The following is a 5,722-nucleotide window of genomic DNA, read 5'->3' as shown; positions in this document are numbered from 1 at the left end:
GGTGGGGGAAAGCCAGCTTGAGGTGAAAAAAGGATAGTCCAGAGTGTCCCCAGTCTTGTGGGTGAGCCACATCTCAGCCCCTCTAGGACAGGTTACACCTGAACCTCAGTACCTGTAGCTCCTGTACTATATAGACCTGAGATAATAATCAGTTTCCTTGTCAGAAAAATACATGTTTTCCATGCACTTGTAATCATTTTTAAAAACATGGATGCTTCTTGCCATTGAGGTTTTCATTTAAGGTAGTAATAGCATTTCCTTTGTCCAATCCTGGGAAAAAAAAAAGAAAAAAGTTGCATATTTTAATTCACGGCATCTTTGAATTAAAGAAATTTAGTATTTATAAAGTGAAAAGCACAAAGCCTGATATTAAAAGTGCATCCTTAAAAAATGATACCTATTATTCCGTGATCTTCTTCCTGCTGAAATCCTGTGCCATTGCTTCTCCAGGGTTGAGATGGACATTATCAAATCTGCATTTGAAAGTTACAGATTGTATCTGATCTTCATACAGAAACGTCTTTTCAAGCAATTGATGTATATTATGTAAAATGACTTCTTTCAAAACCAGACTACCTGAAATATTGGGTTATTATAGTAATTTAAATCGATGAAAATCTTAACAAAGGTTCATGGAGAGTTATAAGAGGAATAAAAATTATTTCTTTTGACTGACTGCTGGATCCATAGTTTATAACTTGATCAAAGAAGATATGTGATTTTACTAAGGACTTTCAGTGTTGGGTGGTGGGATGAAAGAAGAGGACCACACTTTGAAACTCAAAATAGTAAATGGCCTCTCTATGCAAATTGCTCAGTTCAGTTCAGTCACTCAGTCGTGTACAACTCTTTGTTACCCCATGAACTGCAGCACACTGGGCCTCCCTAATCCATCACCAACTCCTGGAGTTTACCCAAACTCATGTCCATTGAGTCAGTGATGCCATCCAACCATCTCATCCTCCGTCGTCCCCTTCTCCTGCCTTCAATCTTTCCCAGCATCAGGGTCTTTTCAAATGAGTCACCTCTTCCTATCAGGTGGCCAAAGTACTGGAGTTTCAGCTTCAACATCTGTCCTTCCAATGAACACTCGGGACTGATCTCCTTTAGGATGGACTGGTTGGATCTCCTTGCAGTCCAAGGGACTCTCAAGAGTCTTCTCCAACACCACAGTTCAAAAGCATCAATTCTTTGGCACTTAGCTTTCTTTATAGTCCAACTCTCACATCCATACATGACTACTGGAAAAACCATAGCCTTGACTACATGGACCTTTGTTAGCAAAGTAATGTCTCTGCTTTTTAATATGCTGTCTAGGTTGGTCATAACTTTCCTTCCAAGGAGTAAGCATCTTTTAATTTCATGACTGCAGTCACCATCTGCAGTGATTTTGGAGCCCCAAAAAATAAAGTCAGCCACTGTTTCCACTATTTCCCCACCTATTTTCCATGAGGTGATGGCACCGGTTGCCATGATCTTAGTTTTCTGAATGCAAATTGTAGAAGGCCTTGAATGCCATTCTGGAAGATACTGCCCATGGTCAGTGGTCAGTGAGAGTCTTCATGTGTTTTCCATGAGGAAACTTACCTGCTCATCTATATAGGCCAAGTGATTTCAAATTTTAAGAACACCTCAAAATCCATCCATTGATACACCTTTACATCTCTTTGCATAACTCATAGGTATTATAGATAAATTGTAAGCATTATATTTCAATACTGAAATCTTATCAAAATATGAAACAGATTGTTATTGTTGTTTAGTCGTTCAGTTGTGTCTGACTCTTCCAACCCCATGGACTGTAGCTTGCCAGGCTCCTCTGTCCATGGAGTTTCCCAGGCAAGAATACTGGAATGGGTTGCCGTTTCCTACTCCAGGGATTCTTCTCAACTGAGGGATCAAACCTGCATCTCCTGCATTGGCAGGAGGATTCTTTATCACTGAGCCATCAAGAAAGCCCACTAAACAGTCTTGGAAATATCAATCTTAACCAGAGACTGTAAGGTCCTTTCATTGAGAAGGTTAAATTCAAGGTTAATTAGTCATGGTAAACTAGTAATTATAAAAGAGAGCCCCCACAGTCCTAGTATCATCTGTCAATGTAAAAATTCCTAAGTGGGTTGCTGGCAAGGCTTTTCTCCACCTAGACACTTAAGACCCCACCATCCACAGACTCTCTGAATCCTTGCCAGATCCAAGCAACCAGTCATAATTGAAGGAAAGAGAAAAAGCTGGAGGAGGGATAGGACATATTTTCAAAGTTGAAGTCCAGTAAGAAAATAGAGCATTGCCAACCACGTTTCAAAACTGGAATCTGGTCATGCCTAGTGAGCATGCAAAACTAATCTCTAGATGTGTTCTGAGCAGGACAAGGACACGGAGTTCAGAGGATACAGCTCAGTTTCCGTCACAGTCGAGTCCATGTGTTCTAACAGCTGACCTGGTCTGATCATTCTGTCCCTTGACTTCTAACTCTTTGAAGCAAACTTCCTGATGAGAATCATCTATATTGGTGTCTCTAGCTACTTGTGGACTCAGTGGTTCAAAAAGTAAATAAAAATCATGAGAACTAGAAACAGTTATATGACAACAAACTGAACAACCTAGAAGAAATGGGCACATTTCTACACTTCTAGAAGCATACAAACTTCCAAGATTGTATCAGGAAGAAACAGGCAAACTGAAAAGACTGATAGCTAGTAGTCAAACAAAATTTGTATTAAAAAAAAAAAAAACTTCCAGCAAACAAAAGTCCTGGACCAGATGTCTTCACAGGGGAATTCTGCCAAACATATTAAAAAGGGTTAATACCTATCCTTCTCAAACTATTCCAATAAAATTATGGGAATGGAACACTCTCAAACTCATCCTGTGAAGCTACCATTCAGTCAGTTCAGTTCAGTTCAGTCTCTCAGTCGTGTCTGACTCTTTGTGACACCATGAATCACAGCACGCCAGGCCTCCCTGTCCATCACCAACTCCCGGAGTTCACTCAAACTCATGTCCACAGAGTTGGTGATGCCATCCAACCATCTCATTCTCTGTTGTCCCCTTCTCCTCCCACCCCCAATCCTTCCCAGCATCAGAGTCTTTTCCAGTGAGTCAACTCGTCGCATGAGGTGGCCAAAGTATTGGAGTTTCAGCTTTAGCATCAGTCCTTCCAATGAACACCCAGGATTGATCTCCTTTAGAATGGACTGGTTGGATCTCCTTGCAGTGCAAGGGACTCTCAAGAGTCTTCTCCAACACCACAGTTCAAAAGCATCAATTCTTCGGCGATCAGCTTTCTTCACAGTCCAACTCTCACATCCATACATGACCACGGGAAAAGCCACAGCCTTGATAAGACGGACCTTGGTTGGCAAAGTAATGTCTCTGCTTTTTAATATACCTCATACTAAAACCAAAGACAGTACAAACGTATATGTGTACATAAAACGTAAATATGAACACAGGAATCTGGTCTGCTGATGTGTCCTTTTGTTTCTTATGTTTATTATTAAGGCTGCTCCGCTGGTAACAGGAAAAAAGATGGAGAGGGCAAGAGGAGGAGGAGGAATGGGAAGAGATACTGGGAGTGAAAGCAAACATTTCTTGTGCATCTACCATACACCGCTCACTCTGCTAAAAACTTTCTCATCACTCTTGCACTAAATTCTCACAGTAGTTGGATGCTGGTTCCCATCATTCTACAGAGGAGAAAACCGAGCCTGTGTTCAACAGATCTCTCGAAGTCTAACAGCTCATCCGAGATCTTCAGAACCAGATCTCAACCGGGCTTCCCTGGTGGCTCAGATGGTAAAGAATCTGTCTGTAGTGCAGGAGACCTGGGTTGGATCCCTGGGTCGGGAAGATTCGCTGGAGAAGGGCATGACAACCCACTCCAGTATTCTTGCCTGGAAAATCCCAGGGAGAGAGGAGCCTGGCAGGCTACAGTCCATGAGATTGCAAAGACTTGGACACAACTGAGCGCACACACACTCACCAAGTCTTAACCACTTCTCATATCAGGTTCCCTGATTATGTACAATTTTTACAGTAAGAAAATATGTTTATTAAATCATATTCACTTACAAAACATATACATCGAATGCAAAGTACACAAATACCTTATGTAATGACAAATACAATGAAAGTCTTGTTTTGAAAGGTAATAGATTGAACCCTATGAAACTGACTTTATTCTGAGTCAAAAATGGTCAAATATGGACGATTTCATATGGCTCAACTTACTTCTCACTTCAGAGTTAAGGTAGAGCTTGGCTCTGGGCTTGGATTCCTTGCAGGTAGGTCCACGTCGTGAAAGTGCCTCCAAGGTATACACAGAGGCCTGCCCAGCCTGGAGATCCTGATCAAGCCCAACAAGGACAAAGATTTCCATTTATGAGGCTGCAGCCGAGGAGGGTCTTCAAAAGTATTTACATATTCTTTGCCAGCGATGTGTTTCATATTTGGGTACAAAATATAAATAGGCTGAAAAATATTTATTTGTTAGTTTAGGGAATTTAGAACCTGGGTAAAATGCCAAGTTTAACAGCCCCAGAGACTAAAACGCTTTATGTATTCACCTGCCTACAAATGGAGATTGGGACCAGCAGCGCTGGCCTCCTCCAGTACTCTGCCTTTCCCGTGGGTTTGAACAATGAAGGGAAAGAACTGTTCTTCACCACAGAGAAATCCTCTGGTCTCAGGGTGATCTGGTTCATGACCTCTGGCCCGAGACGCAAGGATTAGTGTCAGTTCTAATGGTCACCGGTCTGAAATTCCTATTATCTGTTACTGGACACTCTGTAGAGGGTCATCTCCAAGTACAAAGTGGCCTAGAAACTGCTAACCAGCAAAGTGAATCAACTATACATATACTGGTCAGCAGTTTCTGGACCACTTAGCACTTGGAGATGACCATCTTTAGACCGTGGAAACTAACACAGCATCCTAAAGCAATGGTACTCTAATAAAAATTAATTAAAAATGAAAAAGAAAAGAAAAAAAAGAAACTGCTAAACAGCAGAAACTATTAACCAGAGAAACTATTAGCGAGCATTCACAGTGGGAACTCACTGAGAAAGGTCTGTCAGAAAGCTGAGGACCTGGAGCCAGCTCGTGGACATGGCCCCCTCATGATGCTCTGGATCCTGCAATCCTTACTGGCACCCTCTCACAGATGGAGGTGCATCCAGGGTGAAGGGTTGGGTGTTTTATGCTGAGCTTGGGGGTGTGGACATAGGCAAAAGTCACTGCTCGGCCCTACCTTATGAAGCCTCAGGAAGAATGGGAAGCACCTGTTAACTGAACCAGAGCCTGGGAGAGCTGAACATTGCAGAAAATTCCCAGAGATGCCTGTCACCCCATTTGTGACTCAGGAACAGTGGACCTTCCAAGAACCTTCTCCAAAGCAGACTGTTCTCCCAGCCTCCTGGAGGGAAAACACAAAGTTTGTTTTGACATTATCAAAAGGCATATTATGGGCTTCCCTGGTGGCTCTGTGGTAAATAATGTGCCTGTCAATGCAGGAGACACGGGTTTGAACCCTGAGTCAGGAAGACCCCTTGGAGGAGGAAATGGCAACCCACTCAAGTATTCTTGCCCTGGAAACACCATGGACAGAGGAGACTGGTGGGCTGCAGTCCATGGGGTCGCAAAGAGCCGGACACAACTGAGCATCTTGACAACAACAACAGTTCAACACAATCGCTTGCAGCAAACCCAGGAAACTACATAT

This window comes from Moschus berezovskii, chromosome 11 (genome assembly GCF_049115385.1).
Source record: "Moschus berezovskii isolate FMDL1 chromosome 11, NW_MosBer_1.0, whole genome shotgun sequence".
Classification (NCBI taxonomy): Eukaryota; Metazoa; Chordata; class Mammalia; order Artiodactyla; family Moschidae; genus Moschus; species Moschus berezovskii.
Note: the sequence above shows the minus strand (reverse complement) of the source record.